The sequence below is a fragment of the Tupaia chinensis genome, unplaced genomic scaffold (assembly GCF_000334495.1).
Source record: "Tupaia chinensis unplaced genomic scaffold, TupChi_1.0 Scaffold141165_1, whole genome shotgun sequence".
In the NCBI taxonomy this organism is placed as follows: domain Eukaryota; kingdom Metazoa; phylum Chordata; class Mammalia; order Scandentia; family Tupaiidae; genus Tupaia; species Tupaia belangeri.
Window position 1 is genome coordinate 257157 of NW_006201028.1, and position 12937 is coordinate 270093.

Genomic DNA, 12937 nt, shown 5'->3' on the forward strand with positions numbered 1-12937 from the left:
GTTCTACTTCCCTAAGTGTGTACTTTTTAATTAAATCCAAATGTCACAATAAATTTAAAGTGTTTTATCGCCACTCGGGCTAACTGAGGCAGTCATGCAGGCCCCCCTTCTCAGGCATGTGCAGGCCCGGCTGGGGTGAGGATTGGGGGCCCCAGCAGGGTCTGCCCACAAACTCTCTCAAGATCGGAGAGCTCTGAAAAGCCCTCCTGATTTTTAGCAGCCCCAGGCTAGAAAACACTGGGACAGCTCCCACCTTCTGCTCACCTTCCTGGCAGCCCAAACAAGATCTCCTCTGTGAAGCTCGCTCTGATCCAGCCCAGAAGCCGACCATGTCTTGATGGTCCCACAGTGGCCTGCATCCTCTTCAACCCTCCTCGTGTGTCCAATAACCTTACTCCTACTACCTCCTGTGTGCTTGGCATCATGGCCACCTCCTCATATACAACATCTTACAAGTCCTCCGTCCAGTGCTATGAGCTGTAATTATGGTTTCCATTGTATGGTTTCCATTGTATGGTTGGAAAAACTGAGGCTCGGACATGTGGAGCAACTTGTCCAAAGTCACGCAGCTAAAAAGTGGACTTCTGCAAAGCCCTTGTCTCTCCTATAGCACACTCTGTGGCAGAGCCCACCCCTGGACAAATGTGGGGCCCTGATTTCGCAGTGCCCTGGATGGTCACAGAACATGGCTGCTTAGTTAGAGACACCTCTGAGGCAGGGTTCAGGCCTGGGACTTGGACTCTGAGTTGAGTTCAATTTCCCATTTACCCACAATGCAAACTCAGTCAAGTCCTTTCGCCTCTGAGCTTCAGCTTCCTCATCAGCAAAACCGGAACAATAACACCCAACTTACAGGGCCGACGCATAAAAGCAGCTAAAGCAAGCAGGAGTGCTTCATAGGCCTTGGTGTGCTGAGCAAGTAGTAACTGCTCATAAGAGCCCTTGAGGTGACCAGAAATCAGTACAGGCCCCACTTCATAGACCAGGAAACTGAAGGCAGCAGGGGAAAGGATTTACCCGAGGTTCCAATGAGCCCCAGAGCCTTGGCAGGGACCATGCTAGAGGCAAACCCCTTTTAGGAAGCTCAGATACCCAACGATGGTTTCCCAAACACTCTTGCACGGCTCACTCGAATTGCAAAACATATTCCTACACATAGAGATTTTGTGTGACCCAGCAATTCCACTCCTAAGTATATGCCCAAGAAAAATCAAAACATGTCTAAACAAAAACTTATGCATGAATGTTCACAGTAGCATTACACACAATAGCCCCAAAGAAGAAATAACCCAAATATCCACCATTTAATGAGTAAAGAAAAAAAGATATATGCCTATAATGGAATATTATTAAAAGGAAGTACTGACATATGCCACAGCATGGGAGAATCTTGAAAATATTATGTTGGGAAAGAAGCCAGATACAAAGACCAAACATTGAATCATTCCATTTCTATGAAATCCATAGAGACAGAAAGTAGATCCGTGGTGGCCAGGCGGGGAGAAACGGAGAATGATACTAAGAAACAGGATTTCTTTTTGGAGAAATTGAGAATGATCTTGAGTGAGAAAATTGGTGACGAGAGTACAACTCTGTGAATGCAGTAAAACCATTAAGGTGGACGTTTTTAAAAGGTTAATTTTATAGTATGCAAATTATATTGCAATAAAGCTATTATAGAGCAAAACAAAACAAACAATGAAAAAAATAAATATTCCCTTGAGCCAAGAGAAACCAGTTCATAAAAAATTAAGTCCTTGGGACTGGGCTATGGACAAGGCTGATTCACATGGGAGGTTCTGAGTTCACATCCTGAGACCTCCCTGCGTGAACTGGGCATTTGAGTGCCCATGATCCAGGACCGTCTGAAGGTGGGGGTGAGTCACGGGGTCAGGACCCTATTAGGGGTGCTGTCTGTCTGCCTCTCTCACTAATGGAAGAAATTAACTTAAAAATAATTAAGTACTACAGTCAGGGCAGAGGACCAACAGTTCATAGTAACTAGAAACTGCCAGGTAAAGGGGCTTGGGAGGTCAGGTTCTGTCACTGTATCTCCTGTTGACGACCCCATAGGGCACCAGAGCACCCCTTGCCTCCTTTCCCAAAGCCCCCTCCCCATCCAGAAATCTGACTCCCCTCACTTTTCAGCCTTCCTCCCCAGGAAACTCAGACCCTCCTGGATCCATTAGTCTTTCCTGATCCACTTGCTTCCACCACTATTCCTGCTTCGTCTTACCAGGTCTCTCTTGAATGACATTTCTACATCCTTCAAAGACTGCACCCTATCTGGAAACTGGGCCTGCCCATGGGGAAGGGGCCCTTTCTCAGGACATCGAGCATAGAGCTTGGCCTACATCACATCGGGCACCAGAAGCTCATAAAGGTATGTGCATAAGAAATAGGATTACAGACTTCCAGGCCCCCAGGGGAGGTGGGCTAGGGAGTGCTGCCCTCCCTGAGGGCCTGTGGGCCTCACTTACACAGAGGTATGCAAACACAAGGCCTGGAAGGAAGGCAAGGCTACCTTTAGAGGGAGGGAGCTCTAAGCCCAGGCTAGGGACAGCACCCTGTGTGGTGCCCTGAGGGACTCAGGAAGACAGAGCATCCCAGCCAATAGGGGGAGCCAGGAGCACACTTGGCCCCAGGGACTAGGGTCATGACCAGGGTTAGGTTAGGTTGAGAGTAGCTTTGGCCACTCAAGTCTCATTGTAGCCTCAGTCTCTTGCATGTGGAAAGAGCCCCACAGAGGGGCTGGGACAGCTCTGGTCACTTGGGTGGATACATGGACCTGGAAGCAAATGGACACATGCCCCTTTTGTAGGCCTGAAACTTGTTACATGAGTATCCATGGAGTTACTGTGGGACACTGTCCGAGGAAGCTGTCCCTTAGGGCAACTATCCTCTAACTTTTCCAACTCTTCTTTCAAAGTTCTAGGGGATCTGGAGTCAAGAAGACCCCTTAGACTTCGTTGTATGTGGTCATTGTGTTCCCACCTTAATTCTCAGGGTAAAATACATGGAAACATTTTTTTCTTATTCAGGTTCTGTGCAGGGAACAGGGAGGATGCTCTGGGCCCTAATTTGCATGAGATGAAACAGGCTCAGAGAGATTGAGTGGTTTGTCCAGGGTCACACAGCAGCGAGTAGAAAAAGAATTCCTGAGATCTCACAGAGGATGCCAGGACAGGACTGGAGTCCAGCAATGGTGCTCGTTGACTCCTAAGCCAAAAGCAAGCTCCCTAGCAATGATCAGTCGTGTCCTCGTGCAGTTGCTATTTCCTTTAAAGAATTCTAAAGACTTCAAATCCACATGTACCTCGTCTGGTGCTCCTGGTAGTGGGAGGGGGTCCTCAATGGCCTTTTCTCCTATCAACCCAGACTCCTATCCACCCCCCATGCCCCCACAGGCCCAGACAGCAACTGAAGGAAGATTGGAAGAAGTGTGGGGCCCTCAGCCTGGAGTGGTGGGATGTGGTCTCTAGGAAAGCTCCAATGGAAGAACCCCCCTAGCCACAAACTCAGGGCTCCTTGTCCTGTCTTAGTAACGAAGAAGTCCTTATGGTTTCCAGCTTCCCTTATGACTTCCTTCACCTATTAAGTATTCATTTATTCTTCATTCTACAAACATTTACTAAGCATCTCGTAGTGGGGCCCTAACCATGTATTTTGATAAGCATTATACCAACATGACAATTTTTCACCAAGAAAGTAGTTCTGTTTTTTGTTTGTTTGTTTGTTAGTTTTGGAGAGGTTATTGCCATAAGGTGCGTGCACTCGCCAGAAAGATACAGAGAGACAGACAGAAAGCGAGAAATCCCCCCTGAGGGGGGATGGCCACACCACAATCCCTTCTGCTCCATTCTCCTCTCAGGATCTTGGGCACGCACGCACACGCACCTGGCGTGAGTTTAAGCCACTGGGTCCAGGACTTGAACTGCGGTCGACTACATAGGAGTCCAGTCACATCGCCATTACGCCAACTGCTGGTCCCAAGAAAGCAGTTCTTAATGATCTTCACTAAGTCAATTTAATTCTTTGATCATGTTCTATTCAATAGTGTTAAAGCATTTTTTTCCCCGCCCCCATATTTTTTAAAATTAAGATTATTTTCATTGGGATCAATTATTTTTAATTTTTAAATGACTACTTGGTTCATGATCAATTGTTGGCTCATATCAAATCTTGCAAATTAGAGCTTTGCCAGTACTGAGATGTCCTTTGTGACAATTATTTCTACCAGAAAATGTTTCCATAGCCAACTTCTGCAGATCTAAATTTTGTCAGGCAGATTTGATTCTTCTGTCAATTTTTAGTCAATAACACATTTTACCAGGTGCAGTCTTAGATGTTGCCAGTTTTACTCTGTTAATTATTTCAACCAATTTTAATTTTCTACTGGATCTTTATTTTTTTTTTTGCATTCTCAATAATACTAATGAGATAGTATTCTCATGTATAAGGCATATTTTAGCAGTGATCTGATAAAGGCTTCTGTGGATCAAAGAGAAGTGTGAAAACATCCTTGAGGCAAAAAGGCAGGTCAAAACTTTGTACTCTGCACTTGGGTGGAGACCCAGCTTGGAACCAGGATCGTGAGCCCTGCCCACTGCCCACTGCTCCCCAGAGCCCTGGCCCCTGCTCAAAAGATGCCTCACAGATGGGAAACAGTCCTGGGGGGGAGTGCAGCTGCCTGGAAGAGATGGCTTCTGACTGACAGGTAGAGATGGGGTACAGCCCTGAGGCCCATGCAGCCTCTGCCAGGCTCAAGATTTTTCTTCTCAGAAAAATCTTATATTTTCTGAGCTGAGAGAAGCAGCAGCCACTTCTGGGTGCCTTTGTTTCCCCAGTCATGAGAGGCGATTGGCCAGGGCATTCTCACCTGAGGCGGTGAATTGGTTCACTAGCCTGCAGGCTCCAGGGGTCCCCCCTGTGTTCTAGCGGCAACTTCTTGGGAGTAGCAGGGACAGGCCCCTTCCACCTGGATTCAAATGTAGCAAGACCAAGTGTGACAGGCCAGGGCCCCTAAACACCTTTCCCTAGGAACTCTGTCTCCTGATCCCAGGAGACCAAAGAAAGTGAGAGAAATCTCACTGTGCAGGATGAGGGTTGGGGCTCCACTCTGAGGTCTTGGCCCCCCATACCTGTTCCCCAACAGTCATGTCTCCATACCAGCGCCATGAGGCACCAAGCAGGTGGCCACCCTGGAAATGTAAATGGATGATTGAGACCCAGAGTAGGGAAGGGAACTGTCTGAGGACACACTACGGGGTGGTGGCAGAGCCAGGATGTGATGTGTGAGTCCTGGCTCTCAGCCCCGTGCTCCCAGGCTGTGTGGGGGAGTGTTCCAGCCCACGGGGCAGTCTCCTGCAGCGCGTGCCTGAGGAACTGCTGAGCTGCCTCTGCCAGGCTGCCTCAGAGACACTGTGCAGACAGCAACAGCCGGTGAGGAGTCGAGGTCCTTGGTCTTCAGGCTGGGGCAACAGGAGCTCACCTCCTCTGAGGGTATGGTCACCAGTGAGCGAGAAGAAACATGCTGGAGTCATGGATCTTGCTGGACAGCTGCTTTGCAGCCCCTAGCCTTGGGGAACTTAGCATCTGAGAAAAAGGAATCTAGGAGCACCCAGCTCCAACCTAGGGGTGTGTGTGTGTGTGTGTGTGTGTGTGTGTGTGTGTGTGTGTGTGGTGTGCGCACATGCGCACACATGTGCACCCAATCCTGCCATCTCACTACTAGGTCCAGGGAAAGCCTGGGAGTGTCTTCACCACCACCTCCCCAGGCTCATGGCAGGAAGGTTCCTGATTCTCGTCTGAACTCTGCCACATGCCAACTTGCTCGGACATTCCAGGACAGTGTTTTTCCCTCTCTAAGTGCAACTACTCTGCAAAACGAGAGCTAGTATCTTCCAGCCTCTCAAAGTAGCTAGGAAGATTAAATGAAAGACATTGACACATCTGTGACCTTCCCTGGCATAAGGTGACCCTGGAGGCAAAGGCCTTGGGCCTCCTGGGGTGGAATTGGTGACACATTCCCCTTGGGAATGGCTAAACTGATAGCCACCTGGAGCCTGAGATGCTATTCCAGAAGCTGACCTCTCATGGCAGACCAATTGCTAAAATGGTTCCCAAATAACCCCTGCTTCCTGATAGCCATGCCCATGTGTGATCCGCCCCACTCCCTTGAGCGTGGGCTGGATTTAGTGACTTGCTAGCAGAAGTGTTGGAATGTCACATCTGTCATTAGGTTATAACGGACCCCTTTCCTCTCATGAGTGCTCGCTCTCTATGACTTAGCAAGCAAGCTGCCATGTTGGAGAGGCCCATGTGGCATGGAGCTAGGGGCAGACTCCAGGCAACAGCCAAAGAGGAATGAAGCCCTTGGTCCAGAAGCCCATGAGGAACTGAATCCTGCCAAAACCCAACTGGGTGTGCCTAAAAGTGGCTCTTCCGCCAGATGGATCCTGAAACAAGACCACAACCTGGGCCACTCTGATTCAGTCCGTTAGAAACCTGATCGAGCCATACCCAGATTCCTATCCCACAAAAATGAGAGCATAATTGTGTGTTGTTTCAAGCTCCTAAGTTGTTTTATTTTGTTTTTAGTTTTCTAGAGGGCATGTGTACTTATCAGAGAGACAGGGAGTGGGAAAGGGAGGAAGCACCCCCAGTATGATGTGGTCACACTGCAATCCCATCTCCTCCATTTCTCCTCAGGCTTTTGTGCACATATGCACACATGCTTGGCTTGTGTTCAAGTTGCCAGGTCCAGGACCTGAACCATGGTTGGCCATGTGAAATCCAGCTCCCTGAAACACTAGGTCACTGAGCCAGCTCCAAGCTGTTAAGTTGGAAGTCATTTGTTACACGGCAATAGATTAGTAACATGCTGCCACGTTGGCCCAGACACTCAGGACAGGAGGGGTCTTCCCTCAGGCTATTGAGCGGGATCCCTGCAGACAGAGCTCTGCCCCATGGCCTATGTGACTCTGAGCCTCCTTCTGGAAGGCAAGTCTTGGCACAGAGTGTGAAAAAGGGAGGAGGCCATAGGACAGAGCCCTGTCTCCACCCTGCCCTCCCCTGGCCCGTGCTCTCTCTACCTGGCAGACCGGGAAAGTGGGCAGAGCAATAGCCCTGGGTCATTTCTGAGGAGCCACCCTCCCCGGCTCAGGATCCCAGGCACACTTGGGGCAGAGTCAGTGTTCTCAAGCACAGCCACTTCCCCTTTCTACTGCTCTCACCAAAATGCTAGGAAGTGCAGGCCAAATGCACAGTCATCTTCGAGACTGTCAGAAGCTTTGTCTGTGTCAGGTGGCCATGTTCATTTCTGTTACACAGTCAGAATTACTATTACAATGTACTAATCAGAATTACTCACTAGAATTCCTAAGTGGCAGAGGTAGGATTTGAACCCAGGCTGTCTGAGTTGAAGCCCAAGCTGGTTCTACTTGTTTCAGAAATGAGAAAACTGAGAACCCGAGAGTTCAAACATTCCTCTGGCACCCATAGACAGCCTCACCAATCCTTCCTGGACAATCTGTCATCAGGGATGGAGGCTTTTGAGCACATCCAGGGGACAAGAGAGGCAGGAGGAGCAGGGCGCCACCAAGGGGCCATAGGAGTCCAGGCCAGAGCCGCTCCCACTTGTCTGGGAAGGATATGTCTCCCTCCTCCTCTCCATCAAGTCATCATGCCAACCAGCAAAGTTGAATTATTAAAACTCCCTTCTGGGGTACCACATGGATTTTTCTCCACTGAGACTCAGAGGAGAGGGGCGGCGGCTCCCGCCACACAATATTAAAATGTCAGGAGTTTAAGGCCTTGTGTTGGTTGAGTCATAAGTTATCAGCACCCAGTGAGGGCCGACAGAATGCCTCCCTTAAATTATTAAGCAGAAAGCGTCAGACTGTAATATTTTGCTAAACCAAAGTACAGACACAGACAAAGATGTCATTTCAATATTTGAAACCAGCAAGTTTAATTTAAAATAAGAGCAAACCAATAAGCTCAGAACATAGCGGCGAATGAGAGGAAAATTATACTGTGAGAAGGAAAAAAAAAGTGGAAGGACTTAAGAAATTTATAAAAGTAATCTCCAAGTGGAAATTAGAAATCAAGGCCTAGAAACAGAATAACACAAAAGAAATATTACTGTCCACTTTCTAAATCAATATAACACTGCTCCACGCCGGAATTACCATGGTAACTCAAGTAAAAAGAATCAAGCAATTCTTATTATTTCAAAATAAAATCACAGCCTGAAGCCTGGGTTTTATTACAACCACTGATAGATCGCTGGCTTGTATTTATCTGAAATATTGCTTTTCAATCAGCTGGTTTATGAATGTACACAGGCCTCTCACCAGCCCACTTACAGCCCCGTTTTGAGGCATGGGGCCAGCCAATGAATTGATTCTTACCTGGCTGTATTTGCATATGTGCCCAGGTTTCAGACTACTCCGGTAACATGGGGCTTTGGACCCTCTCCAACTGTCCAGTGGCTTTGTGGGATAAAGAGGAAAAGCTGGAAGAGGCAGGGAGGCTGTTTTCATTCTGGTCTCCTCCACAATTGCCTTTGGAGGGCTGGGGTTTGATGGCAACGTCGACAAACTGCCCACACAAGCTTCTTCCCACCCCAAATCATCTTCTCGCAGGCTCCCTCTGTCCCTATTTCCTTGAGCTCTCTCTGAGTGTTTTTCTCCCCAACCCAAGTCTGGAAGTTGGAAAAGGAGACAGCAGAGCAGACAGAATGAGCCCAGGATCTGCAGTCAGACCACCTGGATTCACCTCTGGCCCACGTGAGCTAGGGGACCTGGGACCAATTACTTGACCTCTTTTTTTGTTTTTTTGTTCGTGTGTTTGTTTTCTGCTGTAGGGTATAAGCACTCACCAGAGAAAAAGAAAAAAAAGTGAGAAATCACCCTCCAGGGGAAATGGCCATGCTAATCCCTCTCCTCCATTCTCCCCTCAGGACTTTGGGCATGCATATACACACACCCATATTTCAAGCTGCTGAGTCTGGGACTCAAACCACAGCTGGCCATGTGAGAGTCTAGCGCCTTAATCACTATGCCACCTGCTGGCCTCTACTCCACCACTTTGTACAGAAGTGTTCTTGTCTGCACGATGGGGACAGCAGTGGCTTCTTCCTAAGGTTGCCATGGGTATTAAATGAGATCCTGCACAGATGTTGGGTGGATTGATTACAAGAAGGACCTCAATTCTCTACCCCTCCCAGCATCCATGCCCTTTGTGATATGACTTTTCACCTCCTACCTTAACAGTAGAATCTGTTTCCCAAACCCTTAAACTTGGATTGGCCATGTCACTTTTTGTTTGTTTGTTATAGAATGTGGCAGAGGTGACAACACCCCGGGGCCAAACTTTGGCCTCCAGGAGCCTTGTGTGCTTCTACTCTCTCTGGGCTTGTCTCTGCCGTGAGAACAGCCAAAAGAGACTGTTGGATGATGAGGGCCATGCAGCCTCATCACTCCAGTGTCCAGTTGATCAGCTGTCCGCCATCCTCTAGGTGTGAGTGAGCCCAGCTGAGACCAGAACACTGCTTGGCCAAGCCCAGCTAACTTACTGACACACAAATTTGTGAGCTAAGTAAATCTTTGGTGTCTGAGCCTAAGTTTTGGGATGCTGGGTTATTCAGCAATCACTCATACACGTGCATATAGCACAATTCCTCACTCTTTCGTGAGGCTTCAGTAAAACAGCAGTTGTTGTGTTTTTATGATCCCTAATGACTGAGAGGCCAAAGCCACAGCGATCATGCTGTCACTGTGCAGGAGGCTTCCTGGTTTAATACGTGTGCACGTGAATGTTAGGGGTCAGATCAGTGTTGCTTTCATTGTAGAGGTGAGAAACCCAGTAACAGATGAGTGACTCAGTAAAATGTGTGAAGTCACACAGTAGTTAGCTGGCTCTAGAACCCAGCTCTCCTGAACCATGCTAGCAGATTGTATCGGACAATGATAGGGCCACTCAAGAAAGTCCAGTTGACTTCCAGGAGAAGGGGCAGGAGGTAGGAGCTAGTGACCTGACCCAGCAGGTCTTCACACTGAGCATCTGCCCCTCTTACTTGTCCTAGTCTTCTCAGTACTCTCACCAGTTGCTTATCATTTGACCCTAGTTGTATCAGCCACTGTGGGCTCTCACAAAATAAATACACTCCAGCCAACGAGAGAGACAGCTTATTGCTTGGCTGCATAGACCTGTCTCTGAGCATGGCCTGGAATGGTCTATGAAATGCCTCGACCAACTACAGGAGAAAGAGCATGCCAGGCAAAGGAGGTCACAGGAGCAAGGTATAGTGGCAAACAGTAAGTCTGCATGGAACACAAACCAGAGTGGACATGTTAGACCTCCACAGCTTAGTGTGACAGCTGAGGTGGCAGCAGGTCTCAGGCAGAATGCCAAGGTAACAGAAGTTGGGTCAGTCTTATTGCAATAAATACCAGGAGAAAGATGGTAGGTGGGATGGAAGGTGGTGGCCGAATAGGAAGAGATGGGTACAGAGTCCCAGATGAGGGCACTCCAGTAGTGGGTTAATACATTCTTTAAGGCAAAAGCCCTTATTGTTGTGTCTGCCAATTTCCATGGTGTAGATTCTCCCACCATAGCTGCTTTCAAGCTATTGATGTGATGTCACTGAACTCAGAACTGAGAAGAGATGTGCAAAATCAGCTCTTACGAGCCAGTACAAGTTGACTCCACTGGTGTAGTCCTGAGAATGGACTTGCCAGGGAAAGTCACTGTGCCTACGGGTGGGAAGATGTCCTGCACGCTTCCGCGTCCTTCAACTCCAGGCAGGGTAGGTAGGCATGCCATACGCACCTCTGGGGCTTGTCCAATCCAAAAGGCCCACAAAAGGTTAGCACCCTTTGTCCCTTCCAGAAGGACCTACATTTGAGAACAGAGCAACACTCCCTGTGCTATCAGTAGACTGCTGAGGGCCATACTGGGACACAGCACATGGTCCCAATCTAGCTCGTGTTCCCGCTCATCAGTGTTCTGCCACCTGGCCTCATTACACTTTGGGGCCAGAGCAGAGGGCATGGCAGCCAGGCATGGAACCTAGGAAAGTGCTGAAGCTGTGGGCTCTAACTCCCCATGTAGCCCCAGGCAACTCACTTGCCCTCTTTGAGCCTCAACCCTCTCTCTATACATGGAGGGACCCTCAAAGAGTGATCTTGGAGACCTTTATCCATGCTGCTGCCTACCTTGGGGATCTAGACAGTGAAGCCAGTGAAGTCAGTCTGCCTCTTGGACAGCAGTGATCACAGGCCATGGATGACCTAGAAGAGGGTCCAGTGCTCACCCACAGACAAGTGATGGGACTGAACCAGGACGACTTCAGATCACTCTGTTCCTGCACCCATGTCCTCTTCTCTTCTCTCTGTCCTAATGCTCTCCAACCTCCATAACCCCCTGATGAGGGCTTTCTGGGAGGCCCTCTGGCCCCAGGAGGAGGATCCAAACAACAACCATTGCCTCCTGACAATGTGAAGGCACTCTGCCCTGTGTGGAGCATGGCTCTGGAGGAAGCACCTAACTTCCTGGGCCTGCACCTGCTCAGGCCTCCAACAAGCCTCAGGCCCCTCCCTGCCAGCTGTAGTTGCTGCACCCCCACAGCTCTGTTCTGCTCAAAGACGCCCCAGCCTGTCCATCGTGGCCACTTCTCAACTCCGGCAATCCCAAGCCAGCAGCCCAGCTGGGCTACAGCTGAACCTTCTGTCTCCTCCATCCATGACCATGGAAGGCCAGCTGCCAATGCTCCCTGGCATTCACCCCATCTGTTTCAGGGGTGAGAGACCAAAACAGACCACCTCTTGGTCTTGCTCACAAACGGGGCCTGCTGAGAGGCTCCTTCAAAGGAAATGAGGGGGTAGCCGCCTGATCTGACCCCAGGACACAGGGTGGGATGGAGAATCAAGTCTCTGAAGGGAGGGGAAGCAGGCCTCAGCCCTAGGAACATGCACATTTTCACGTGTTAAAAGCATCTTCGTGGGATATGTCGAGAAAGAAACGGCAAGAGAGAAAGACAGTTCCCTCAGCCACTGAGGCCAAACGAGTGGCCACGGCAGCACGAGCCCCGGCACGCAAAGGGTGAAGCTTTTAGGCGAACGGCGGCCGGTGATCTCAGCCTTCCCCAGTCCTAATGCTCCTGAAAGGCTCTCTCCCGCTCCCTGTAATTGGGCATCAGTAGTTAATGCAGTATTGACTGCATTACACGCTCCCGTGCCTCCCCTCACTAATGCCAATTGCATCACCTTGTACAGTCACCGGCTTGCTTAGGCCATAGCCCTTTAAAGCAATCCCAGCCGTTAAAAGCAATCCAAATCATGAATCATATGGGAAACTTTTAGCAAGACACCGCCATCCAAGGAGACAATTTACAGTTGAGTTAATCTGGGTACATTAGCGAGACATGGATTCTGGACGACAGACCAATTTATGTTGTTTCCCTGTCCTCCCTCAGTGCTCTGTATGGGCAAATGAATGGAAAAGCAGGGCACACAGAGAGGCACCTGCTTCTTTACCCAAGGCTCCGGAAGTGGAGGGGGAGACCCACCTTTACAGACGCCCTGCCTGGCTGAGCCTGGGCAGGAAGGAGAAGCGGCCGACTGTGCTGCTCACAGTCTCTCAGGCCTCATTCCCAGCTGTGTGAGGCGCTGCCACTGGGGCTGGCTCTGCTGGGTGCACACGGAGACACCCCCTTCTAGGCACTGAGCAAGCACCACATGTGGCCTCTACTCTGCTGACCTCACAAAGACCTGACTAGTGTCTGCTGGGCTGATGGGTAGGGGTCTCTAGCACGGAACAGCATCAGGGCCCACTTCCTGCCCACCTCCTTTCCTAGAAGAGTGCAGCCAGGATCTCCCAGCCCTGGAGATGGTCCGGGCCACACTCTTCCAGGAGAGGCCCCCAAGAACCT

General features: G+C 49.5%; 1 protein-coding gene across 1 annotated transcript in view; it reads right to left on the reverse strand.

The window, feature by feature from the left end:
* LMO1 (LIM domain only 1) overlaps positions 1-12621 on the reverse strand; it is a 31121-nt gene extending 18500 nt beyond the window's left edge. Inside the window, exon 1 of the mRNA XM_006162896.2 lies at positions 12575-12621. The gene's annotated coding sequence lies outside the window, so the exon portion shown is untranslated. The remainder of the gene's footprint in view (positions 1-12574) is intronic.
* Between the last annotated feature and the right edge of the window lie 316 nt (positions 12622-12937).